The 27,872-nt window shown below is 41.3% G+C and overlaps 1 long non-coding RNA gene and 1 pseudogene across 1 annotated transcript in view; both read left to right on the top strand.

Moving 5' to 3' along the window:
- Positions 1–27,872, top strand: part of LOC131402360 (uncharacterized) — a 227,251-nt gene that overhangs the window by 86,641 nt on the left and 112,738 nt on the right. The gene's annotated exons all lie outside the window — the stretch shown is intronic.
- LOC131402354 (serine/threonine-protein kinase MARK2-like) lies at positions 9,553–27,198 on the top strand (annotated as a pseudogene).

Here is a 27,872-nt window from a genome sequence, read left to right on the forward strand (position 1 = left end):
CTGGTGGCTTAGTGGTTAAGTGTGCGCGCTCCGCTACGGGCGGCCCGGGTTCGGATCCAGGGCGCGCACCGATGCACCGCTTCTCCGGCCATGCTGAGGCCGCGTCCCACATACAGCAACTAGAAGGATGTGCAACTATGACATACAACTATCTACTGGGGCTTTGAGGAAGGGAAAAAAAGGAGGAGGATTGGCAATAGATGTTAGCTCAGAGCTGGTCTTCCCCAGCAAAAACGAGGATTAGCACGGATGTTAACTCAGGGCCGATCTCCCTCACAAAAAAAAAAAAAAAATTGAAGCCAAAGATAGGTAACTTGTTGGAAAACTTGGGACACCGACGCATGGGATGGGGACAGCTGGATGGATGCCCGCAAAGATTCTGGCTCCTGAGACCCCTCTGAACACTGAGAGCCTACAAAGGTTGCCCACCTTTCTTACTAAAAGCTAACACTCCTCCCACACAGAAAGCCACTGCAGCGAGTGCTTCTGAATAAAGCAACAGAGAGCCCTCTCAGAAACTTATCCCACCTCCTCTCATGGCAGTCACGCCAATAACTAGGGTTAAGTCACAGCATAATCTACATGGGAATGTGCTAGGCCTGATCTATACCCCAAAGAAGCTGCCAGAATGAGTCAACATATATTGGCAGGAAAAAGGGAAGTTTTTAGGACTGGATTTTGAGGGTGCCTAGTCAAGAGACCTAGCATATAAGATTGGATAATGGTGAGCTTATTGACTTGGAGGCACTCTTGAGATATGGGATGTAACACCATGGCAGGCCCCAGGCGCAAACTCCCCGTTAGGATGGTTCCTAGAAGTCTGGAGAAAGTAATAGCCTGTGCTGAGAGATCTTGAAATGCTTAAATTGCCATGGCAGTCAGTGGAGGGCGGGATTAAAAACCTCAAGGGGAGTGGGCAGGCTGGAGTGCATATATTATGTGAGGCCAGAAGCCCTTAGGGAAGATTATGGGAGGGGCCAGAGGATACATCATTCACCAAGGCCCTCAGTAAGAGAGACATCCTGGTAAAAGAGACACCACCCTCACCACGAAGTTCAGTGACAGTTCACCTCTGAGGGCCAGGGCTCACAGTAGGAGATGCTATCACAGAGCTTGGCTTATTAATAGCAATGGGAATGATGGGGCCCAGAAGCATAGTAGATCCAGGAGGCAGAACTTAATGCCAGAAGTCAGAGTAGTCACAACTATCAGAATGACTGGCAAAATCAGAGTGATAGCCAAGGGAGCTTGACCTAGAAAGAGTTGTGGAGATGTTTTATAGAACCCAGTTCTCCTAGGGGAAAAATAAATGGGCAGGGAATAAAGGTACTACCTAATATACGTAATCAAAGAAAGCAAGAGTGGATGAGGGTGGTCACTACAATAAAAAGTGTCACGATCTCTTGTCCAGTTTCCAGATCTGAGTCAATTTTCAGACCCAGAACCTACTGACTATAAAGGTGGCCAAGTCCTGGAGGAAAGGACCCCACAACTCTATGGCAAGTATATACTGTAATAATTCTTCTAGTCCTTCCTCAAAGGGACCTACACCATTTTCTCAGGTGACTGCACACTGAGAAAGGGGGAATATCTAGACATTTCAGGAAAAATTAGACACAGGATCTGAGTTGACATTGATACTTAGAGACCCAGATTATCATCTTGGTCTCCTCATTAAGAGTAGGAACATACAGAAGCCAGGCAATAAATGGCCAAATCCTGGCTCAGAGTAGGTACACTGGGTCCATGGAAACACCTAGTGGTCATTTCCTCAGTCCCTGAAGGTTACAACTGTGAGTAACATACTTGGCAGTTGGAGTAATCCCCACTTTGGGTTTTAGCTCCTGAAGTAAGAGCTGTTACAGTGGGGAAGGCCAAGTAGAAGTCTTGGAAATTGATACCCAGCCTGCTTCAGACAAAATAAACCAAAAACAATGTATCATATTTTGGGTGTGCATGGCAGAGATTAGCGCCACTCTTAAGGATCACAAGAATGCCTGGGTGGAGGTCTGTGATGGTTAATTTTCTGTGTCAACTTGACTGGGCCACAGGGTGCCTGGACATTTGGTTAAACACTTTGGGTGTGTCTGTGAGAGAGTTTCTGGATGAGATTAATATTTGAATTGGTAGACTGAGCAGACTGTCCTCCCCAAGGTGGGTGGGCCTCATCCACTCTGTTGAAGGCCTGAATAGAACAAAAAGGCTGAGTAAGGGAGAATTTGCTTTCTCCTCTTGTCTTCAAGCGGGGACATCAGTCTTCTGCCTTTGGACTCTGACGTGGACCGGAACTTATACCATCAGCTCTCCTGGTTCTCAAGTCTTTAGACTGGGACTGAAACTATACCATAGGCTCTCCTGGGTCTCCAGCTTACTGACCATAGATCTTTGGACTTCTCAGTCTCTATAACTGCAGGAGCCAGTTCCTTGTAATAAATTTCTTTTTATATATACCCTATTGGTTCTGTTTCTCTGGAGAACCCTAATACATGGTCCCTATCATATCTCCATTTAATTCACCTCTCTGCCCCCTGCAAAAACTGGATGAATTCTGGAGAATGACCCTAGACTACTGCAAGCCCAACCAAGTAATAGCCCTGATTGCAGGTGTCAGACTCAACCTGTCTCTTTAGTAGAGCATATTACTATGGCTTCAGTCTCACAATTTGGGGTAAAGCAAACTGAGCACAGAACCTTCTGGATGTTTATGCTATTTTCTTTCTTTCTTTTCTTTCTTTTTTTTTTTTTGCTGGGAAAGATTCATCCTGAGCTAACATCTGTCGCCAATCCTCTTTTTTTTTCCCCCTCTCCCAAAGCCCCAGTACATAGTTGTATACTGTAGTGGTAAGTCCTTCTAGTTTTTCTGTGTAAGCCACCACCACAGCGTGGCTACTGACAGACAAGTGGTCTGATTCCACCCCCGGGAACTGAACCCAGGCTGTCGAAGGGGAGCGCACTGAACTTTAACCACTAGACCATCAGGGCTGGCTCTCCTTCTTTCTTTCTTTGTTTTTTTCTTTCTTTTTTTTTTTTTTTTTACAGTTGTCTCATCCACACCTCATTTATCTGAATATTTTTAGCTAGTTATCTTTCAGTTTTTCAAAAGCATTCCACAAAATTTTCACAGAAAAAACTGTTTACCTTCTTAGTTCATCAATTTACATAATTTTTTTCAATTACATAATTGCAATAACAAGTACAACTAGAATTAACAGGCTTAAGAACAAACACATCATCTCTTAAAATATACAATTCAACTCACAGGAGCAAAAATGTATGTTGCACTAGAGTAGCTTGCCAGCTGTAAGCTGTTAGAGATTCCGCATACCAACAACAGCAGTGTGTTTTAGAGATGGAATGGGGAGGGTCGGTCATTCATTCTAAGGAGTTATAGTGGATTTAAGATTAAATGGAGCTCAGTTGTAAGTGTTTACACTCAGAAAGGACAAGATTCTCCTCTCCTTCTCCCCAGCCCTGTGTGTTTGTATGTGTCTACTGGGGCGGGGGGGCGGCGATGGTAGAGAAATGTACTTTTGCTCTTTTGTTCTTGTCAACGTTAAACAGATCTGATCTTATCATTTCCCTGCTCCCAAACCACCATCAGTCCCCACTGCCTTCAAGACAAATAAAAACTCCTTAAAAGTGGTGTATAAGGCCCTTCACCACCTCAGACTCCCTATCTTTTCAGTCATATATCTACCTCGTGCCATTTCCCCCACCAACCCTCCTGTCATGCCGAACCAGAGGAGATCATGCTCTTTCACTTACCCATGACCTTGCCACTCAGACTAGAATGAATTTTTCCTTCTTTTTAGGGTGACTACATAATTTGCTGTCCAAACTGGTACACATTTGAGAATGAAAGGGGACACTAACCAGATGGGACAATGGGAAAACAGATACAAACTGGGGTAGTTCTGTGTAAACAGGCCTATGGTCACCGTGCTCATTGTAGGCCCATTGATTTCCTCATTTCTGTGATCTCAGTGCCTAACACTCAGTGGGTGCTCCAAAAATCTTAGTTGAAATTGATCACATATTCTACGACCTTCCCCTATTGTTGTTGTTATTTTCCTCTCCAACCTTGGTCACCACTAATACATATAGAAACTTTGTGTGAATTACAATATGTGCCCTTTCTTCCTAGCAGACTACACAGCGAGTGGACACAAGCTGGGTTTCAGCCACCACTTTCCCTCACATGGGCATTTTTGTATAGTGAGAAAAGTACTCAATGTGTCTCCAACTATTTATCCTGTATAAAAATTAAGTGGTTGTGGAAGATACTGAAGCACTCTACTAAAATATATGTCAGATGACATTTGAAATCTGGATGAGAAAAGATGCCAAATGAAATCTGTAGTAAGAAGAGCAAAGTATCAAACATTTATCTGGAATTTTATGCAGAGTGAACATAAGAGGACTGTGAAAATCTATTCGGGAGTAATAAATTTGCTTCACATTGAAACAGGGAAATATTTTACAAGTGGAACACAGGGCCATAATATTATTCAGAGAAAGCGTACTATCAATATCAATCTAAGAAAAAGAAAAAAATGATATTCTTATCACTTGGAAATGGGCTATGATAACCTTATGTATAAAACGTCTATTTTATTTTAAGAAACCTATCTTAAAAAACAAGCATCCAGTACTTTTTTGGTTGTTCAATACTTTCATAGTACCTACATTTAAAGATACTAGCCATTAGGCACTTAAAACAACAAAAACTTAACTTCAAACGTCTTGTCCTTTAAGAACCTGCCTTTCCTTTTAAATCTATCTATGTATCCCACTCCTCTATTACCATTCTTTACATCTAGAACACCACATGTTTTAATTTTTAAGTTGCTTGTATTAAAACAGTAATTAAAGAAATAATTTTTTAAAATGGACTCAATTTAAAATTCTAATCTCCATTAGGTTCGTTTTGAAAAAGTCTAAATAATTAAAGTTCATTAAGAAATCAAATAGTTTTGAAAGGCTAACAGTTAAAAAGTCCTGTGCCTTGTCTCTCTTCTCGCCATCTCTCTTCTCTCCATCTCTGGTCCCTGTTTCCCAGAGGCAAACACTTTTCAGCTATGAAAGCTGTTTCTTCTGTCAGCAAGCTCCATCTTTATTTGAGGCTCTTTTGTTGCTGGTTACAAGCAAGGCTTAGTTTTAGGCTAAGTTGTTACATAGAATAGATCCTCCTCATTCATTAGCACCCTTACCAAACCACAACCCCCACCCACTGAGATTTCACTAAAAGATACTACCTAGTTTGCCATCCTTTATAGCCAGGTTTCTCAACAATGGCATTATTGTCATTTTGGGCCAGATAATTCTCTGTTGTGGGGGGCTGTCCAGTGCATTGTAGGATCTTTAGCAGTATCCCCGGCCTCTGCCCAATACATGTCAGTAGCAGCCCCCACCCAATTCATTGTGACAACCACAAATGTTTCCAGATTCTTGCCAAATATCCCCTGAGGTGCAAAATCTCCACCCACCACTGCCCTGTTAATAACCACTATTTTCTAAATAAATATTCTGGCCTCTCCACACTTCATCTAAACCAAATGTCATGAGTGAATGCAGTGTTAATACAATGATGTCCATAGTTTTTCAATACTAATGGCACATTAGAATCATCTTTTTAAAAGGGGAGCTTTGAAAGAACGCATATGCCAAGGCCCCACCTTAGAACAATGGAATGAAATCTCTTAAGGTAAGTCTTGAGCATTTTTCTTTTTCTTTTTTTTGGTGAAGAAGATTAGCTCTGAGCTAACATCTGCTGCCAATCTTCCTCTTTTTGCTAAGGAAGATTAGCCGTGAGGTAACAGCTGCGCCCATCTTCCCCTATTTTTGTACACAGTTTGCCACCACAGCATGACTTGATGAGCAGTGCATAGGTCCGCAGCCAGGACCTGAACCTGCGAACCCCAGGCCGCCAAGGCAGACTGCGCGAACTTAACCATTACACCACCAGGCCGGCCCCTTGAGCATTTTTATTTTAAAGCTCCTTAGGTAATTCTAAACTTCGGCACAGCTGAGAACTACCTTCTTAACATATTACTCTTCCCAGGAATATATGCTTTCAAATAGATTTCTACCAAGACTTTTCAAACATTAGTAGAGCATGAGGCATGTATCTGGGGAGTAAAAGACTCACAGAAATTCTCAAGCTACACCAATTAAGTGTCTATAGCCCATAATTATAAACAGTGATATCTAGTGTTCAGTTCCCGATTGGAAAAAAAAGGTATATGTGTTAATTCTTACAGCTAACTCTAATATATTCAACCTCTCTTTCAAAGGGATATTTCCCAGTCTTTGAAACACCTTAAATCTGTCACCTAAACAAACAAAAATCCACAAGCCCCCCCAAAAAACAAACAGAACAATTCATATTCACTCTCAAGTCAAAGTCAAACTGTCTGAGAGAGAAATTTAGACTCACTGATTCCATTTCTTCATTTATCACATCCCACTCCAATCTGGCTTCTGGTCCTATTATTCCAACAAAATAGTTCTTGCTAAGGTAAATGACCCTTATGTTACTAAATCTAATGGATATTATTCAGGCCTTATTTCACATGACTTCTCAACAGCATTGGACACTACTCACCACTCCTTCCTTGAATCATTTATGCCTTTGTCTTCCATTGCACAACACCCATCTGATATCTGCAACTCCTTAGCCAGCTCATCTTCCTCTACCTAGGCAAAAATTAATTTAAACTCTTCATTGCACACTCCTAGGTTGTCTGCTAAGTCTATTTCATGTATACTCAAGACTTTAATTTCTCCCTACATACTTAACAGTTAGTTTTCAGTCTAGATCTTACTTCTCAGCTCTAGACTTCTATCCAAAAGCCTCTTGGATGACTCAAAGGCATCAGAAACTCAGTAAGTCCTACACCAATGATCTCCACACCTACTCATCTCCAAACATATTACCTTTCAAATGGATGTCATCAATCAGCTCCATCCCATTCCATTGTATGCACAGCTTCCCTCCTCCACCTGACCTTGAATCCAATTGCATCAACAAATCCCTCCTCGCGCCCAGTGGGGAAGGGGAGCGAGCAGGGAGCTTACATCACGCGGGCGGCGGCGGCGGCGGCGGCGGCGGCGGCGGCGGCGGCGGCGGCGGCGGCGGCGGCGGCGGCGGCGGCGGCGGTTGCGCTTGCTCTCTCGGCGTTCTTGCGGCTGCTGGGAGCCGATAAGCGGCGGGAGCGCGCACGTGGCTGCGGCGACGACGACGGCTCGTCCTTTCTCGTCTTAGCTGCCCTCGCCGTTGGTGCTTCCATCATGAATAGATTGTTGGAACCGCTCCGCAGGGGGTCGCGCGTGGGAGCCGCGGGCCGGGGCTTCCCCCTCCCCCTCCCCCTCCCGGACTCCTGCTTCCCCCCGAGACGCCCGGAGCCCGAGGACTCACCCGGCGGCGGAGACCTGAGTGGGCTCCCTCCGCCCCCGCGAAGCCTGCACGGCCGGTAAGAAAGGGGGCGGCGGGCGGGTCAGGACGTGACGGGGAGGCCGGGAGCCGGCCGGGCGGGGGCGGGGGCGCCGGGCGAAGGCCGGGGCGGCTCTACGAGGGCGGCGGCGGCGGCCGGGCTGGGCGCGCGGGGGGCGCGTGAGTGGCGCGCGGGGGGCTCCGCGGAGCGCGTCCTAGCGCCGGCGGGCGGCGGAGCCCGGGCCTCCTCGGCGTGGGCGCGGCGGGGCCGCGAGGGCGGAGCCGCGGAGCGCGAGCGGCGAGCGCTTGGCCGGCGCGTCGCCCGCGCCGCGACCCGGCCTCCCGGCACGTGGGGGGCGGCGGCGAGGGGGAGGGGCGGCGGCCCAGGCGAGCCCGGGAGGGCGCGGAGCGGGGCGGCGGGAAGTGTGAGGCGGGAAGAGAGACTCGGGGACCGGGAGGGAGGCCCTGGGAGGGACGGGGGTGGGAGTGTGCGTCCGGCCGGGAGACTGACTGGAGCGAAGCTGCGATGGACGGAGGAGGGAGGAGGAAGGCTTCCAGCCTCCTTTCCAGCCCCGCTTCGGAAACTCAGCAGGAGCAGAGCAGCTGTTCGAGGACCGGGCACAGGGGAGGAGGGTTGGGGAGGTTTGACTTCATTGTTGAGACGCGGGAAAGGCTGGAGAGAGCTGCGTGCGCCTGGGGCTTCAGCACTCAGGGCTGTGAGCAGGGCCTCAGAAAGAGGACTGACTCGGGGAAGGCAGATGAGGGGGAAAAGGAAGTTAGAATGTCCAGAGAAAGCCGTTTTGAGGAGCGAAAGGAAGGTGGAAAGGAAAGAATGAACAGAGGAGTGAACTTTCTCAACGCAGAGAGACTTTCGGGAAAGAGGCGGTTTGTTAGAGTCCCTAGATTTTTAAGACTTGTTGAACAGTAAAGCTCTTTGACGGGTTGGAATTAATATTTAACATGAGGAATAAATGTTGTGTGGAACAGTTACTTTTTGGATAACCAGTTCTTGCAAGGAGTCTACTGGACCTTAGTCTCTGGAGAATTAAAATCTCGATCTAGATGTAGAGTTTGCTGTGATTAAGTTGGCAACAGCCTGTTTTCCTCCTCTTTTTTTGTGGAATGGAGATCATCTTGGGACTGAATTCTCTTTGCTGAGGTCAGAGGATCTGACGTCTCCTTCCCCCGCTTCTTCCTCTCCCTCCCCTGCCAGAGATCTCCTTTGTTTATTCGTGGATGGCTTGTAGGTGACTCTCCAGTGTTGTGCTGAAATCTTAAAAGGTGGGAATGCTGTGTCTTGGTCCGTGATTTCTGCCCCAAACCCGTTACTTAAAAAATCATAGTGTATATTCCATTACCTTTTGTTTTTTTTAATGGAATCTCGGCAAGTCCAACCTGGATAAATATTATTTAAATTTTATCATTCCACTGTCGGCTTTCCTCTGAAAGTACACATTTATTTTGACCTGTACAGTTTTTGCGAAGATTGTATGATACTCTTTTATTCTTCTGTTCTTATGTGAGCATTTTCAAAACTTTGTCTCATTCAAGTGTATGAAGTTCTTGGTGATATGAATTAGTGTTTGATTAAAGGTAACCTTTTCCCCCCTTACTTGGTTTGACAAAGTATCTAATAAGACTCCGTTTTCTATTCTTGGAAGGTATATATATGTTATATATTACCATTTTTCTTTAGTTAGCTAGTTATCCATAATGTGTATATATGTATCGCTACACAGCTGCAGTTAGTCTAAAAGTTTTATCACTCAGCAGATATTCTGATTTCTTCTGTCAAAAATAAGCACTGGTGTGCTGTAAATTCTAGTAAGTAGTCAGGAATGTAGTTAATGGAAGCCTAGGTATTTCTGATTGGCCTAGGTAGATTTGTATAAGTTCTAAATAGACTTATCTTTTTCTCTACAGGAAGTTTTCTTATTTTCTTAATATGTTTTCTTTAGGTGAATCAAAAAGGGTCCCAGGAAACCTGTGAATGTTGAAGAAAATTCGTCTGTGAATTTTTGGTATTCAAGGAGGAGTCAGTATTTATATTCATCTTTTAAACTGGGAAGATTTATATTTTATTTTAAAACTTGATATTTACAATGAATGGACACAGTGGTGAAGAAAGTGTTAGAAACAGTAGTGGAGAATCAAGGTAAGCACTTTATTATCAAGTATTTATTATGAAGAGAATGGAAAACTTGTGTGACTCTTTTTAGTTTTCTTAGTAGATGGCAGTTTTCAGGTTCAAATTCTTCCTCTTAGGTATCCAAACAGTAAAAAGTTTCTACTATAAGGAGCTTTGTTGATAATACAGGTTTTAGTTATTTTTTTCCTTTGAGATACACAAAAAAGAATTTAAGTATAGAAGTTTGGGTTACTTAAGTCTCCTTGGAGGTATATATTGTTTGGGTTAATAACTGAAGCTAGAACAAGTAGGAAAAGAGATTTAAATTGATTTGACTGTTAGTGCACTCTCTAAATAAAGGCAATAAGAATTTCTTTCCTCATCTTTTTCTGGCATTTTATCTTCTACCTGTGCTGTCAAATATAGTAGCCACTAGCCACATGTGGCTGTTTAAATGTAAATTAATTAAAATTACACAATATTCAAAATTCAGTTACTCAGTCACACTAGACACATTTCAAATGCTGAATAGTCACATGTGGCTAGTGGCTACCATGATGGACGGTGCAGATAGAAAACATTACTATCACTACAAAAAGTTCTTTTGGACAATGCTGATCTGGATATTTGTTAAAGTATTGTTGCAACTCTTTTTTCCTCCTATTTTCTTTAATTTGAGTTTTAATTATATATGAGTGAGTTAAGAGTTCTTACTTGAGCCATGTCTTTTGAAGGAAGATATAGTTTATGGGAATAAGCCATATTAAGCTATTTTAATGTGAAAGAAGCCTCTTCAAATACAAAGACTCTTTAAATTCTTCTGTAGCCCCCAAATTTTGAGTTATCTGCATATTAATAATAAAGTCCATGTAGTTATATATACTTATCGTATGTAGAGATCAGGAATATGGACATTGGAGTGAGACTGCCTGGTTACTTATCCCCGTTCTACTTCTGGTTAGCTCTGTGAATTAGGACAAATTATTTAACCTCTGGGGCCAGCCCAATGACCTAGTGGTTAAGTTTGGTGTGGTCTGCTTCAGTGGCCCGGGTTCAGTTCCTGGGCACCGACCTACATCACTCATTGGTGGCCATGCTGTGGCGGCGACCCAGATACAAAATAGAGGAAGACTGGCACAGATGTTAGCTCAGGGTGAATCTTCCTCAAGCCAAAAGAGGAAGATTGGCAACACATCTTAGCTCAGGGCCAATCTTCCTCAGCAAAAGAGAGAGAGAAAAAGAAAAAATTAACTTCTGAGGCTTTGATTTTTGCAGTTTTGAAATGGGGATTACGGTATTAGTTATCTTATTTGAAGTTGAGGATTAAGTGAGATGCTACATCTAAAGGTCTTAATATAGTTCCTGATATAATGAGCGCTCAATATTTGCTTATTATGATTAGCATTATGTTTTATGTAACATAGGGTACTAGATAACTAAAACATTAATTATAGTGATAGAGAAATGTGATGGACAAGAAACAGGAAAGTTTTGGCAGTTAGGAGGGTTTCAGAAAAAATGTTGGGGTAGAAAATGAAGCAGTGGTATATGTATTTGACCTGAGACTTGGGATTTTCTGGTCATTCTAGGAATACTTGAGTTTATCAGCTTTCACAGGTGCACTGTTTGGATAACAAGAACATCATAGAGAAGAAGGCGTAGTTACAGAAAGCAGCATGATTTAGCAGAACAAGTGTTGGTCTGGAGTTACAAAACCTGAGTTGACACCATCTAACTAGTTCTCTGAATGATTTCTCAACTGTAAAGTAATTAAGAGTTGAACTAAATGATTTTGAAGTTTCATCCTATCACTTTTACAACGTGTAATAAAATTTTAGATAACAGAGTTTCTGGTGATTCTAGTCAAACTCTGTTATCTAAAACTTTATGAATCTCCAGAGTTGAGAGGTAAATTAGAAGACTTTTGAATCTCAGTTTTGATTCAGATCTCTACAGGTATATTGACTATAGTAAGTGAATAGGAGAGTCACGTTGTCCCGCATTGTCTTATTCATTAGTGAGCAATGAAATGGTTGATAGGTAGAAATACCTAGAGACACAGGAACAAAACTACCTAGAAAATAGGAAGTAAGCCTCTTGAGAGTAAATCCTCTTGTTGAGTATGCGGAGAGATCGCGTGCTGTTATATTCTGACCGCTTACCTGTTCGAGTAATCTTTTATATATTTTACTGCCGTATCTAAAGCAAAGGTGAGTAGTAAGTCAAATTAGATGGTATAGTTGAAAAAAGTTAAACCCTGTGAAAGCGGATTTACTTACAGGAGTCTTTTATAATGCATACTCATTTAAAATAATTGCAAAGCATATTCTGTAATTATTCTGAGTCACCATTTCTACCATACAAGGTATGTGCTTCTGAGAAGTATGATTGTCGAGTTATCTAATTCTTTCAACTGCCTTGGTGTTTGTTTATCAGGAGGAGGAAGACCTGCTTCTATTTTGCTTTCATTTTCTTCCTTACTGCTGTTATGCTATCCTTTTCCTTTGCTCTACTGTCATTGTTACTAACCCTGAGACCCCCTCCCCAAAGCTTTTATAACAAGGCAGTACAGAGAAGGGAGATTGTGCCTAGTTAGTTAAAAGAGTGAGGAGGTGAACTTTACAGACATAGGGATTTTCTTTCAAACAACAAAAGTTTCAGTAACTATGAATGTTAATATAGAGTGATGAGAATAGAAATATGCTCTCCTTTTAAAATTAATATACACTGTAAATAGTTTTTAAAGTAAAATTTGATTTTTATTGGCTAGAATTTTTAAATGTATTTTTGCTTTAGCGTTTCTTTTTTCCTTTATGAAAATGAAGTTTATGAAATGAAATAGACTTAAGAAGTCATTTAGCATTTTTGGTTGGTATAATTAGCTTTCTACTAAAAAAATGGGTTTTTGATTCTTTCCGTGTAGAAAGCTCTCTATAACCATTGACTGAAGGGAAGAAGAATACATAGGAAAATGTCTCTTGGGCTGTGCTATAACGGACAGTTTTGAAACTTATTTACTAAGAAATCTGGGTCAGGATGCACCTGTACATCAGTTTCAGCTCAGCACAAAGTTTATTATGTAACTGAAGTTAAGCTTTCTGAAGATACTATGGGAAGATTTCAGAGCGTCAGTTCCTCACTGTGTGGATGTGTTGTTATTTGCAACCAAATTTTTCAAATCCTGGGTAGATATTTTTTATTTTAAAATTATCTTGAATGATGATTTACTCCAGGACTAGATTTATGGGTAAAGACCAGAAATATATTATCATATTTTGCTCATTTTTGGATGATTGATACATGCTTAATACTCAGAAGAATTTCTCTGCTTGCCTGTAGATTAAATTTTTAATAAAATGTTTGTCCATGTAAATTTGAGAATTTATTTGAATCACTTTAATTAGTCTCTGTCTATTATGCTCTTGAAAAATTCTTACAGGGTGAGGCAGGTGGTTAGTGATGTGCTGTAATGGTCTCAACCATTTAGAATTAGTCTCTAGCTGGCAATGGAGCTTTGTTGACTGTAACCCTTCAATTTCCTTGGCTTATAGAAAATATTTTAATTATCATTTTATGGTTCAAGAATCTTTGGATCTCAGCTTGTAAAGTGTTGTGGGTAGGCAGTGAATAGGGACTATGATCACTGGAAATGTTCTCAATGAAAACCTCCTTTTTAGAAATTCAGAGTTTAAAAGGCTTTTTAGAGGCTTTGAGAAGCCCTGGAGCCTCAATGACCTGTGACATTTAAGGAAAACCGATTCAGAGTTAATTTGAACACAGGGCACAGTCTGCACCATGGATCTGTTAGTGTCCTGTTGAATTCCACTATGGTATACTGTGTTTGGAAACATTGTATTTATGTATACACATACCAGAAAGATTTCTTGCCATCAAAATCAGTTAGTTTCTTTCACTAAATAAATTTGAACAATTTTTAAAGTCAATACCAGTTAAAATGGTGTTTGCTGAGCTTATTTTGCAGTTATCTCAGAGTTTTTAAAAAAATGTCATTTTTTAAATTTCCAAAGTTTGTGTTAAGAAACATTTTAAGGAGGATGGGAAAGTGTGAAATCACAAAGCCAGAATAGCTAGAAATCATTGAGTTAAGGAAACTAGTTTTTAAAATTTTCTGTGATGTCATTAATTGCAGGAAAGTATGACTCTTTTACATCTCATTTTTTGTTATTCCCTATTTCTCGGTTCAGTATGTGCTTTCTTCATCGTTTCCTGTTTTTTCTCTCAAATATCCTGTGTATGCTACTAAATCTAAGATCATCTAAGATCGCGTCTTATCCTTTGAAAACTCAATAAATCGTTAAGCAGGAGCCTTAGTAATAGGATACTCTGTTTCCAAATAGAATTTACCAAATTAAAATTGTCACACAATTTCCTAGGATTGTGGTTAATCTAGGTTACTGTAAAGTATTTAGGCTTTTTTAACTGATAAGGCTAAGAGAATTGTATATGACTTGACTTTGCAAGACATTACTTTTATCTACATAGGTATGAGATCATGTGGGGGCAAACATTAATGTGTAGTTACCCCTTTTTTGTACAGTAGCCTCCCCTTATCCACGAGGGATGTGTTACAAGACCCCAAGTGGATGCCTGAAACTGCGGATAATACAGAACCCTGTATATACTATATTCTTTCCTATGCATTCATACCTGTGATAAAGTCTAATTTATAAATTAGGCACAGTAAGAGATTAACAACAACAATAATAAAATAGAACCGTTATAACCGTATACTGTAAAAATAGTTCTGTGAATGTGGTCTCTCTCTCTCTCAAGATACCTTATTGTACTGTACTCACCCTTCCTCTTGTGAGGATGTGAGATGATACAATGCCTACATGTTGAGATGAAGTGAGGTGAATGATCTAGGCATTGTGATGTAGCGCTAGGTTAATATTGACCTTCTGACAATACATGAGGAGGATCATTGAGCCATGATGATGTTGATGGTTGGATGTCATAAGCAGATGATGTCCATGGTTGTTAGAACACAAGCACTGTGATACTGCGATAGTCAATCTGATAACTGAGATAGCTACTAAGTGACTAATGGGCAGGTAGCTTATGCAGCGTGGATACGCTGGACAAAGGGATGATTCACGTCCCAGGTGGGATGGAGCGAGATTTCATCATGCTACTCAGAACAGCACGAAATTTAAAACTTACGAAGTTGGGAATTTTCTATTTAATATTTTCAGACCACAGTTGACTGCAGGTAACTGAAACTGTGGAAGGCAAAACTGCGTATAAGCGGGGAAGACTGTACTGTTGAAATAGTTGCTTATTTAAGATCTTGACGACTGGTGGGTTACATATGATATAGTTGGGTTTAAAAATAAGAGTATTTTTTGTGGTGAAGAGATAAAGAATAGATGGAGAAAACTTTTTTGTATTTTTTTAAGGAAAATTTAAAAACATGCAGAAATAGAAAAGTTGCAGCCCAAACTTCAGTCCTTGGACCAGCAGCATTGGCGTCACTTGGGAGCTTGTTCAAAATGTAAAACCTTGGCCCCTACCCCAGACCTTCTGAATCAGAATCTTCATTTTAACAAGATTCTCCAGTAATTCGTATTCATATGAAATTCATACGCATATATATGAAGCGGTTCATTCAGCACCTTGCCGCTTTTTTTGTTACTGATGTTGTTATACATCGTTTTTATTTTCTGGGAACTCCCAAAGAACGGTGTCATAGGCCCTGCCATCAAGAGGCTGGGTACATTTCATTGCTCTAGAAACAATAATGCAACCAATAATCATTGAGCTCTTAACTCTGACTGAGCCAGGCATGGTGCACAGTACATGGTGCATTATGTGAATTTATCACAGTTCATCCTCACAAAACTCCTGTGATGTTCACAGTATTATGAGTCCCATTCTCTAGAAGGAGAAACCAGATTTATAACCATTAAAAAAAATAAAAAAAAAAAAAGCTATTGGGGCCAGCCTGGTGGTGTAGTGGTTAAGTTCACGTGCTCTCCTTCCGCGGCCCAGGGTTCGCAGGTTCGGATCCTGGGCGCAGACGTATGCACCACTTATCAAGCCGTGCTGTGGCAAGTGTCCCACAGAAAATGGAGGAAGATGGGCACAGATGTTAGCCCAGGGCCAGTCTTCTTCAGCAAAAAGAGGAGGATTGGCAGCAGATGTTAGCTCAGGGCTAATCTTTCTCACCAAAAAAAAAAAATAAATTTCAAACTTCACTTGGATTTCATTGACTTTTCCATTAATGCTCTCTTTCTATTCCAGGATTCAACCCAGGGTACCATGTTATGTTTAATTGTCAGCTCTCTCCAGTGTCCTCTGTTCTGTGAGAGGTTCTTAGCCTTTGTTTGATTTCCTTAACAGTCATCAGAAGTACTGGCTAGGTGTCCTGTAGAATGTCCCCCAGTTTGGATTAGTCTGATATTTTTGTTAGGATCAACTAGGGTTATCAGTTTTTAGCACGAATATCACAGAGATGAAGTGTTCTTCCAGTCACATCGTATGGGGAGCATAATATCCACGTGACATTACTGTTGATGATAACGTCCATCACTTGGCCAAGGTAGTATTTGCCAGGTTTCTCCACTGTAAAGTTACTGTTTGTTTTTCCCTTTCCATGCTGTATTCTTTGGAAGCAAGTGACTGTGTCTGGCTCACTCTCAAGGGGGTGGAGGGAGTGGGAATTAAGTTCCATCTCCTGCTGGGAGGGAGTATCTACATATATTATAATGGAATTCTTCTGTAGAGAAGTCATTTCTCCCCCGTTTAGTCACTCATTCATTTATATAAGCATGGACTTATGTATATGTGTTTTATACTTTGGGCTATAATCCAATAAATTTATTTTGTTGCTCAAATTGTTCTAGCTTTGCCCCTTGTGAGCTTTCTTTCGAGTTGGCTTCTGTGTCCTTTTTACACATTCCCATTCTTTTGCCCTCGAGTCACTCATTTCTCCAAAGAGCTCTGGTTCCTTTTATTGGAGAAAAGGGTATTAGAAAGCAGATTTGGGTGCGGGGTATGCTCATTGCTACTCAGGTGTCACTACTTCTAGGCCCTCTCAGCAGACAAAGCAGACAGAGCTAGTAACATATGTATATATAGTAAAGCACGTCTATCGGCATATCTATAGTTCTTTCTGTATCTGTCCATCTGTATACATATTAAGGTAAACTTGAGTTTGTACTGATGTCTCCAGCTATAATCCTGAACTACAGGATTCATCCTAACCTTCCTTTCTTGCTCCTTTATAATTTCTATCTCCAACAGAGAAACCTGGTTCCCACCATCCTCTACCTACCATCCATACTCTTCACCCTCAGCATATGGGTAAAGCAGGTGCAGAATTGCTAGGCTATTCTCACAGAAGAAACAAATTTACCAACTAGAATACAGTGTTTACGTACAGTGTACAGTTCCTATTATATTTAGCCTTACAGTTTCTAGTCAAAACACCCGTTTTCCAAAGTTACTCAAGTTAGCTTCTGCCCCCCAACCCCCTTCAGTATGATGATATCATAAATTTATAATAATGTTAGATTCATTTGTCACAGTTTGCATTCCATCCTGGGATACTCAGTCACATGGGTTGATTTTTTTTAAACTTGCACGTATTACATACACTCTGTGCTACACGGTTTTGTGGGCTTTGACAAATGCATAGAATCATTTATTCTCCGCCACAGTACTCTCAGAATGATTCCTGGCTACCACTGATTTGTTGTCCTTGCCTACAGTTTTGCCTTTTCCAGAATGTCATACGATGGAAGCATGCAACATATGGCTTTCTGTCTCTTTCGCTTAGCAAAATGAGTTTGATGCAAATTAAGGTATAATTTACATGCAGTTTAACGTACAGATCTTAAGTGTACAGTTTAATGCATTTTGATAAATGCATACACCTGTGTAACCTATTCCTCTATCAAGATATAGAACATTTTTCTCACCCCATAAAGTTCCTTCTTGTCCCTTCCCAGTCAAGCCCAGCTACTGCCTCACCTCCCTTACCTCACACTTTGATGCAACCACTGTTCTGATTTTTTCCCCCAACAGAGATTATTTTCTGCCTGTTCTAGAAACCTATATAAATAGAATCATACAGTATTTACTCCTTTCTGTCTGGCTTCTTTTGCTTGGCATATTCCTACAAAAAATTTTAATTAATTCACAATAGAAGATGAAATACATATACAGTCTTTCCTATATACCAGGAAGTTTCATAAGTGCTTTACATATATCAACCAATTGAATCCTTAATACAAGTCTACGAAGTAGGCACTCTCATGTTCCCATTTTACAGATGAAGAAACTGGAGCACAAAACATGTTACTTGCCTGAGGTGAGCAGGTTATTAAGTGGTAGAGTCTAGACTTGAACGCAAATGGTCTCTCTCCAGAGTCCATACTCTTAAACTCTATGCTACAGAGCACTGCCTGAGTACCGGGTATGATTTGTGGCACAAGATCTACAGTAATGGATCACACACACAGTCGTTGCCATCATGGTGCTTACAACCTAGTGGGGGTTGGGATGGAATAAATATTAGTCAAATAAATAAGTATATATAGAGTTAATTGGATGGTGATATGTGCTATTGAGACGAATATCTCCCAATAATGATAAGAAATGTGGGAATTGGAGACTTGCTCATTTATCTGGAGTGAGAATGAAAGCCTCTCTGTTCAGGGGACACTTGAGCAGAGACCTAAGTGAACTGAGAGTGAGCCATGTGGCTACATTGGGGGATATCAGTCTAGGCAGTACAGAGACCCTGACATTGAATTGTGCTGGGGTGAGGGAGCTACAGCAAGACCAGTATGGCTACAGTGGATGGAGCAAATAGGGGAGTGGTGGAAGGTGAGGTCAGTGATGTGATGAATCCTGATTATTTGGGGGCCCTGTAGGAAATGGTACAGACTTTCCATTATGCTCTCCATGCACTGATGTGTCACTAGGCCAGAATGATTCATGTTAACAGGACTAGGGTGTAGGGAAAACAAAGAGGGATACTGCATATTCAGTCACTGGAAGAGCAAGGAAGAAAAGGTGAGGGGAGGGGGGTGAGTCTGGGGTCATAGTGGGCAGAGGGGAGACAGCTGCACCACAGGGGCTGAGAAGAGCTCAAGGGTAACATCTGGACCCCAGTTCTCCTGCAGGGATATAGTCACGGCATGGACTCACTCTCCTCCATCCCTCTGATCTCCTATCTGGGCTCCCCGCTGACCAACCCAAACAGAAGCCTAAAGCAAATGAGCTCTTTGATATAGTCCATCAACCTCCCCAAGCACAGAGCAGCGTAGACTAGAGGGGAGAGTGCCAGTGTTTGCCATTCCTTATATACAGAGTGTTCCTCTGCAGTGTATTTCTCATGTGTGTCTTTAGGGATGAGGGTCCTCTGAAGGGTTTTCCATTTTGATGATATTCATAGAGTTTTCCCTTAGTGTAAATTGTGACGTGACTCCCGAAGGCTATCACTGAAGGCTTTCCTATAGCTATTGCATTCTTTAGGTTTCTCCCCAGTAGGTCATCTTCTGGCACACAGTAGAGTCAGAGTTTGTGTTGAAGGTTTTACCACATAGAGTGCACTTAGAAGGCTTCTCTCCAGAGTGAGTTAACGTGTGGGTTATTGAATGCTACTCCATATTGTCAGATTAGAAGGATGAGGGTGTGCTGAAGGCTTTTCTTCACTGAAGGCCAGACTCCAAGAGGATTCCCAGTGATCTCTGTCTCCTGGTATTCATATCCTGTGTAGTTCCCTCCCACTGTGTGGCAGGATCAGTCTGGGTGACCAACACAATCCAGATGAAGAGAGAATATGGCCTTCTGAGGCTAGGTCATAAAAGACTTATGGCTTCTGCATGGGCTCTTTTGGATCACCTCCTTTGGAGGGAACCTGCTTCCATATTGTGATGATACTCAGCACCATGGAGAGACCTACATAAGGAGAAACTGAAGGACTCCTGCCAACAACTGGCACTAATTTGCAAGGGATATGAGTAAGCTACCTTGGAAGTGGACCCTTCAGTCCCAAAGACTTTAGATGACTGCAGTTCTGGTTGACATCTTGTTTCTCATGAGAGATCCTGAGCTAGAACTACATAGTTAATCCATTCCTGAACTCCTGACCTACAGAAATTGAGAGATAATAAATGCTTGTTGTTTTGAACCACTAAATTTTAGGGATAATTTATTACACGACAAATAATTTATACATGCAATGTGAGTCCCGAAGATGCCCGAGGGATGGAAGATCAATGAATGCTTTCCCACAGTTATTATATTCATATCTACCTATTATGAATTCTCTTATGCACAGAAAGGTAAGAGTTAGTGGTGAAAGATTTCCCACAGTGATTGCATTCCTATGGTTTTTCTCCAGTGTGAGTTCTCACAAGTTTCTTAACAGATGAGAGATTATTAAAAGCTTTCCCACAGTCACTGCCCTCGTAGGCTTTCTCTCCGTTATGTATTCTCTTGTGCACAGTAAGAGAAAAGCTACTGCTGCAGGATATCCCACGCTCATTACACTCATAGGGTTTTTCTCCAGTATGAGTTCTCACATGCTGTGTCAGATGTGAGCTCTTCCTAAAGGCTCTACAACAATCATGACATTCATAAGGTTTCTCCCTGTATGCATTCTATTGTGGACAGTAAGGGAGGAGCTCGTGCTGAAGCCTTTCCACAGTGATTACATTTGTAACGATTCTCCCCAGTATGAACTCTCCTGTGCCTTTTGAGGATACATCTAGTGCGGAAGATGTGAAAACACTGGTTACATTCATAGGGCTTTTCTCCAGTGTGAATTCTCACATGAAGTCTAAGGGATGAGGGATTACTGAAGGCTTTCGCACAGTCACTGCATTCATAGGGTTTCTCCCCATTATGTATTATCTTATGAACAGTGAGGTAAGAACTGCTGCTGAAGGATTTGCCACATTGATTGCAATCATAGGGTTTTTCTCCAGTATGAATTCTCTTGTGCTGAGTAAGATTAGATTTTGTGCTGAAGACTTTAAAACACTGATTACACTTGTTGAGTTTCACTCCAAGATGACTTCTCTCCTGTTGATTAAGAAATGAATGCTAACTATAATTTATAATATTTTTAATATTCAATGCTATCATAGGAATTTTTCTTCCAGGAATTCTGCTATGTATAACATCATTATAATTGGTGTTTTTGCCACTTTGAGTGCCTGTATATGATTTCTGCTGGTTTGAGTTCTCAGAAGTTAAAAAAGATGGATGCTTTGCCATAAGTCCTTATCAGATTCACAGAGCATCTTCTGATAAGTTTAAGACAAATTTATGTTTGAAACACTCAATATCTGAGTCACATTTATGGAAACATTTACTTGTGTGAACACTCAGGGAAGAAAAAATTTTGGAGATAACTTATGCTTCTCTCCAAATTCACAAGAGTTTCAGGGTATCTCTCCAGAGGGACAACTTTTTCTTGGGAAAATGAATCCCTTGGTAACTTTGTGGCTTTTCTAATTTATGGTATTTTCCTACTGTGGAAAATCAGAAATCTTACCATTTTTAAACCTTTAGATTGTTCTTCTCTAAAAACATGCTGCTTAGAAGTTAACCCTTGGACTTTAAGTAGAGTCTCCAAATCCGAAACAAATTGAAAAGAAATTTAAGTTGATGAAGTAAAGAAAAGGTAAAATGCACGTGTTAGTGAAGGTAGACCCGAAGGAGTTAGAGATTTTCAGGAGGTTTACAATGAAAGGGACACGAGTGTGAAAATTTTAGGTTTGTATTAAAGACTCTAGAAAGATTGAGATTGATGCTGATGGAAAGAAGGAATTGTCAGGAATGTAAAGTGAGAAGGAACTAGACAAAGAGCTCATATGAGACTTAAATTTAAGAAGGAAGAGAGAGATCTTTTTCCCCCCTCTGAGGCCAAAGTAAAGTATGAGATAATGAACAGAAAGTTAAAGAAAAAGCAAAGGAGGTCCACGAGGAGGCTCATACTAAACGTTTTTGGCCTTCTTGTCGGAAAAAAAGGGCATTTTACAACTGTCTCTGATGGACATTTCCTAATGTAATACTCCAAACTGTCAAGCCACAGGCCAGAGAGGTTCCTGACAAAGACTCATATATACCTAGTGCTCACCTGGACAGGTGCCTGGGAGAATTCCTCTTTCCTCTGTCCTCGCTTTATCTTCTTGCTCCAATTCGGAAAGCAGACTAGGTTTATCAACTTGATTTCCTATACATGGAGAAAAGACATATGATGTAGGGGACTCTGCATGGGACAAGAAGCCTCACCATGGAACTGAGGCCCACACTTCTATAGATGAGCAGGTGTGACTTTGGGAGCAGCAGTACAATTATCCTTAAATTCTAACAAATATAGTAAAACTATCTTTCACCAAGAAAAAAAAATGCAAGCATCCTCAGTCAATATCCAGGGTGACGGGGGATAACTGGTCCCAGAAGTTCATGCCCAGTTTCAAATACAGACTTAAAAGCCCCAAAGCTTTTATCCATGGAGAACATGAAGTCAGGGCAAGGAGTAGATCTTCAGTTGATAGGGAAGGCATTAGACCACAAGCTCCAGGATGGTAGGGACCTAATTCCCTAATTCCTAATTCCTAGCACAGACCTCATTCACCACCATATTCCTAATTCCTAGCACAGACCCAGGAACATAAAGGTGCTTAAGAAAGACTTGTGAGAAGTGATGTCAGTTATTTCCCTTCTTCTACTGATTTGGGGCTTTGTTCTTCTTTTTCCAGTTCCTTTAGGTGCACTCTTAGATTGTTTGTTTGAGATTTTTTTTGTTTGCTGAGATAGGCCTGTATTGCTATAAACTTCCCTCTTAGAACCGCTTTTTCTGTATCCCATAAATTCTGGCATGTCGTATTTTCATTTTCATTTGTCTCCAGGTATTTTTTGATTTCCCCTTTGATTTCTTCGTTGACCCATTCGTTGTTCAGTAGCATTTTGTTTAATCTCCACCTATTTGTGGCTTTTCTGAATTTCTTCCTACAGCTGATTTCTAGTTTCATACCATTGTGGTCAAAAGATGCTTGGTATTATTTCAATCTTCTTAAATTTATGGAGACTTGTTTTGTGGTCTAATATGTGATCAATCTTGGAGAATGTTCCATGCGCATTTGAAAAGAATGTGTATTCTTTGGTTTTTGGATGGAATGTTCTGTATATATCTACTAGGTCCATCTGTTCTAGTGTGTCCTAAGGCCAATATTTCCTTATTGATCTTCTATTTGGATGATCTGTCCATTGGTGTAAGTGGAGTGTTAAAGTCCCCTATTATTATTGTGTTACTGTCTATTTCTCTTTTTATGTCTGTTAATAATTGCTTTATATATTTAGGTGCTCCTACGTTTGGTGCATAGATATTTACAAGTGTTATATCCTCTTGTTTGATTGTTCCCTTGATCATTATGTAACGCCCTTCTTTGTCTCTTTTTACAGTTTTTGTTTTAAAGTCTATTTTGTCTGATATGATTATTGCTACCCCAGCTTTGTTTTCATTGCCATTTGCGTGGAGTATCTTTTTCCATCCCTTCACTTTCAGTTTGTGAGTGTCTTTAGGTCTGAAGTGTGTCTCTTGTATGCAGCATATATATGGGTCTTGTTGTTTTATCCAGTCAGCCACCCTATGCCTTTTAATTGGAGCATTTAGTCCATTGATGTTTAAAGTAGCTATTGATAAGTATGTACTTACCGCCATTTTTTAACTTTTTTCTTTGTTTTAGTAGTCCTTCTCTGTTCCTTTCTTCTTCTCTTGCTCTCTTCCTTTGTGGTTTGATGGCTTTCTTTAGTGTTATGTTTGGGTTCCTTTCTCATAGTTTTTTGTGTATTTATTATAGGTTTCTGGTTTGTGATTACCATGGGGTCCATATACGGTAACTTTGGGGCTGCTCCCCGGCGGCCATGAAGTGCTGCAGCTTGTGAAGGTGGCGTTTTTTCTCTCCAGAATGGAATTTCTACCTCTTCCACCTCAGTCAGGATTGTGGTTTGTTGCAGGAGTTCCTCTTATCTAATTTTCAGTTCTCTCTCAGGGGTAATTTTTCTGCCAGTAGTTGTAAATTGGCTGTGTCCGTGGGAGGAGGTGGTTTCAGAGTCTGCTCATGCCACCATCTTGACTTCTCTCTCTCTGTGTAGGTTTACTCTTAGTGTTGTACATTCTATGGGTTTTGACAAATGTATAATAACATGTGTCCATCATTATAGTATCACAGAGAATAGTTTCACTGCCCTAAAAATCCTCTGCTCCGCCTACTCATCCCTCTTTCCCCTCTAACCCTTGGCAACTGATCTTTTTACTGTCTCCATAGTTTTGTCTTTTCCAGAATGTCATATAGTTGTGATCATACAGTATGTAGCCTTTCTAGACTAGCTTATTTCACTTAATGATATGAACATTCACATTTTTTACCACAGCTCTGTGCTTGATATACTACTGTTTACTTAATGATTTTCTTTCACAGTCAAGTCTGAGGACACCTGTGTACCTGAGTGTGGACACTTTGAAGAGGGGAAGAGGGATGTGCTCCTTAATGTAGCATCTCAAGAGGGCCCTATGTGGGGGGAGGTGCCCAGCCCATCAGCTGTCACTGTTCAAAACTTTCTGGCCTTGCCCAGGGAGTTACAAGGTGGCCAGGAGTGCAAATCCACAGAACCTTATCCAGTCCCCCCCCACCACCACCAATGCTGTACCATTGTGTCTAAAAGCAGCTATAGCTGGGATATACTAAGTAATAAAAAGGAACAACCTACTGATACACGCAACACTTTGGATGGATCTTAAGGACATTACATTGAGTGAAAAAAAGCCAGTTTCAAAATGAAATTACACTGTATGATTTCCCTTACATAACATTCTCAAAATAACAAAATTATAGAGATGGAGAATAGATAAGTGGTTGCCAGGCTTGGGGAAGGGGAGGGAGGGATGACAATAACGGGGCAACAGGCAGGTGATGGAACAGTGTCTTGATTGTTGCGGTGCTTGTGCACATCTACAATTGGAATAAGTTGCCTGCGGCTGCACATGCGCACACAACACAAATGACTGCATGTAGAAACTGGTCAGAGAATCAGGCCTGTAATCTAGGAACAGTATTGTCCCAGTGTCAGTCTCTGGCTTTTCATTGTACTGTAGTTGTGATGTCACCACTGGACAAGCTGCTTGAAGGGCACTCAAGAGTCTGTACTATTTTTGCAACTTCCTATGAGTTAACACTTATTTCAAAATAAAAAATACCTTTTAAAAAAGCAGCTTAAGTTTACAATTATTTCAAAATGAAAAGTTTAATTTAAAAAAGCAGTGATCAGCTGAGTTGCAGTTCATTGTATATGACAACTAAAATAAGGAAATGTTAAACAGTTTCAGAGATTCAACTAGTGTTAGCCCACATCAAATAATAATTTAAAAAATCCCTTTAGCTTCAAACATCAGAACAAATAACTTCAGCTTATCTAAACTGCAGGATGCCATCCTGTGCCATTCAAAGTAAATGAGGATTAAAGTCGTGAACAAGAAACTGTCAAAGATAAACAAAGCTGGACACTAGTTAAGATGGTAAAGACAGATTTTATTTATTATGTCTTTTAAATGGTAAATATAGATTTTATTCAGGAACTATTGCAATACAGGAAAAGAGACCTCAGTTTAGCACTGGGCTCCATTCCAAATAAAAGATAGGCAAATGGGGATTTATAGCCAAGGAGCAGGGTCGGGACACTGGAAGGAAATTACTAAGAGGAAACATCAGGGATAAGGGGTTCTGGTTAAAGAGACCCAACAGGATTCCTGCTGGAGGCAGACCAGGGTGATCAGATACCAAGGATTGGGATGAGGAGTTTGATCAGATATCAAGGGTGTGGGGTTCTCTCTAAACTGATTTGGCAAGATTCTTGCTACAACTGGACAATTCAGGCCGGACACTGACAGATGCCAAGGTTGAGGCCTCGAGGGCTTAGAGGAGCCTGACTAGAGTTTAGTCAAGGAGAGAGTCTCTGTCAATGGTATTGTGAAGCCAGTAAAATTGTGGTATCATTTTGACACTGCTCAGAGTTTAAAGAAAAAGGAATTGAATTATTTTAAGTGCATGCATTAGGAGCTCTTTTAAAGCCAGAAATTACTGTAGATTTTCAAACTTGAAATGAAAAGGCTAATGAAGCATCCCACAGGTTATAATTTCTAATAAGGTAAATATTAATCTCTACAACCCACATAAACAACAAGCTCTTTAGGGGTCCCTTTATGTTTTTAAAAAAGAGATCTTGAGACAAAAAGTGAGAAAACCACTGCTAATAATGCCTAGTCATGATAGGTCCATTTCTTGTTCTGAGCTCATAAAGACCCATTGTGAGGGAATCCCAAGCCCGTATGTAAGTCCCTGGCTAGGCCTACATTTTTGGTTCTTTTAGCCCAGGACAGTGGTTTTTGGTGACCTCAGGGACTTTGATCATAGTTGGCTTATTTCCTCTGTTCTTTTTTTTTCATTTGTTTATTTTTCTTTATTCTTTTTCTCTTTTTTTATATAGTTTGTTAGTATTGTTAGTTAATATTGTGAGTAGTGCTAGCAGTAGGTCACCATGCTGCAAGGCCTCAAGGCCATCTCTGCTGATAAGGAGACCCATATGGACAGTTACTGGTGCCTCAAGACATTGGCCAGTGCAGCTTTGCTAAAGTGAAGTTGGCCCAGCACATACATCCTGACTGAGACAGAGGTGGCCATGAAGGTTATCAACTAGAGTTAGTAGAGCTCTTTCAGCCTCCAGAGACTGTTCTGTGAATCACCTCAACATGGCAAAACTATGCGAAGTGATTGATTCAGTGGAATCGCTATACCTGGTCATGGAGTACATTAGCAAAGGAGAGGTGTTCCATCATCTATTGGACCACGATGACATGAAAGAGAAAGAGGCCTGAGGCAAATTCTGGCAGATAATGTCTTCTGTGCAGTACTACCACCAGAAGGGCATTGCCCACAGGGACCTAATGGCAGAGAACCTGCTTTTCGATGCTGACCTGATCATAAAAATGCCAGACCTTGGCTTAAGCAATGAGTTTACCTTTGGAACAAACTGGATTCCTTCTGTGGCAGTCCCCCTCGTGCTGCCCTAGAATGATGGATGTGTGAAGTCCGCAGTCATCTTCTTACACGTTCACTGGGTCCCTACCTTTCAATGGACAGAACTTCAGGGAGCTGCACTAATGGGTACTGAACAGAATATACCATATTTGTTTCTTCATATTCATGGAATGTGAAAATCTGCTCAAGAAATTCCTGATCCTCAACCCTAGTGAGAGAGGCACTTTAGCAGAAATTGCAAAGGACCCGCAGATGAATAGGGACCATGAAGAGGAACTGAAGCCTCATATCAAGCCACCTCCTGACTATAGGGACCCCTGGCTGAGTTGATGGCATTGACCTTATCCAAAGAGGCAGCCAGTTATGTCTCCAGCAAAAATGAGTTTATTCGCAATCAGCAAAGAATTACAATTTGAGGTCTGCAACCATGGCAAGCCATGTTCAAGACTCCAGCAGCAAAGGGAGGAGAAACTTGTATAGAGGGGAAGAAGAAGTTGGGAGGTCTATTGTAAACAAAGAGTCCATTGGAGGAGACTGGGAGTGTGAAGTGTAGTGGCTGAGTTGTGGCAGTCTCACTGGCTGAGCTTCTTGCCAGTCAAGAAAGGAAGTTTCTTTTCTTCCTATTGGGCTCTGCTATCAACATAGGGTGTGAGAGCTCCCCCTTTTGACCTCCTGACTCCATTGTAATGAGGTTTCCATTAATTAATTTCCACAATGGTGTCTATGGGCTACACATGAGATGAGATCCAGGACTCATTGATGGGCCAGAAGTATGATGAAGTGATGGCCACTTATCTGCTCCTGAGCTACAAAAGACTAGAGCTGGAGGGCTACACCATCACCATAAAACCCCTGCCATCAGCTGGGCCAGCCAACAGCTGCAGTCCTTCCCATCCTGCAAGCCACAGCATAGGATGTCTGCAAATCCAAAGCAGAGAGTTTAAGCCATTTCCACCTTTAATTCCTACTATAAGAGTTTGTTAGTGATGTTGAATGGATTCCGACTCCTAGTAACCCTGTGTACAGCAGAGCAGAACCCTGCCTGGTCTTTTTACACCCTACTCTTGCCTTCTGGAGCTATATCAGTCAATGCTCCACTGCTGTTCATAGGGTTTTCATGGCCAATTTTTTCAGAGGTGGGTGGCCAGGCCCTTCTTCCTAGTTTCTCTTCATCTAGAAGCTTTGCTGAAGCCTGTCCATCATGCGTGACCCTGTTGATATTTGAAATACTGGT

The sequence above is a fragment of the Diceros bicornis genome, unplaced genomic scaffold (assembly GCF_020826845.1).
Source record: "Diceros bicornis minor isolate mBicDic1 unplaced genomic scaffold, mDicBic1.mat.cur d_74_multi, whole genome shotgun sequence".
Classification (NCBI taxonomy): Eukaryota; Metazoa; Chordata; class Mammalia; order Perissodactyla; family Rhinocerotidae; genus Diceros; species Diceros bicornis.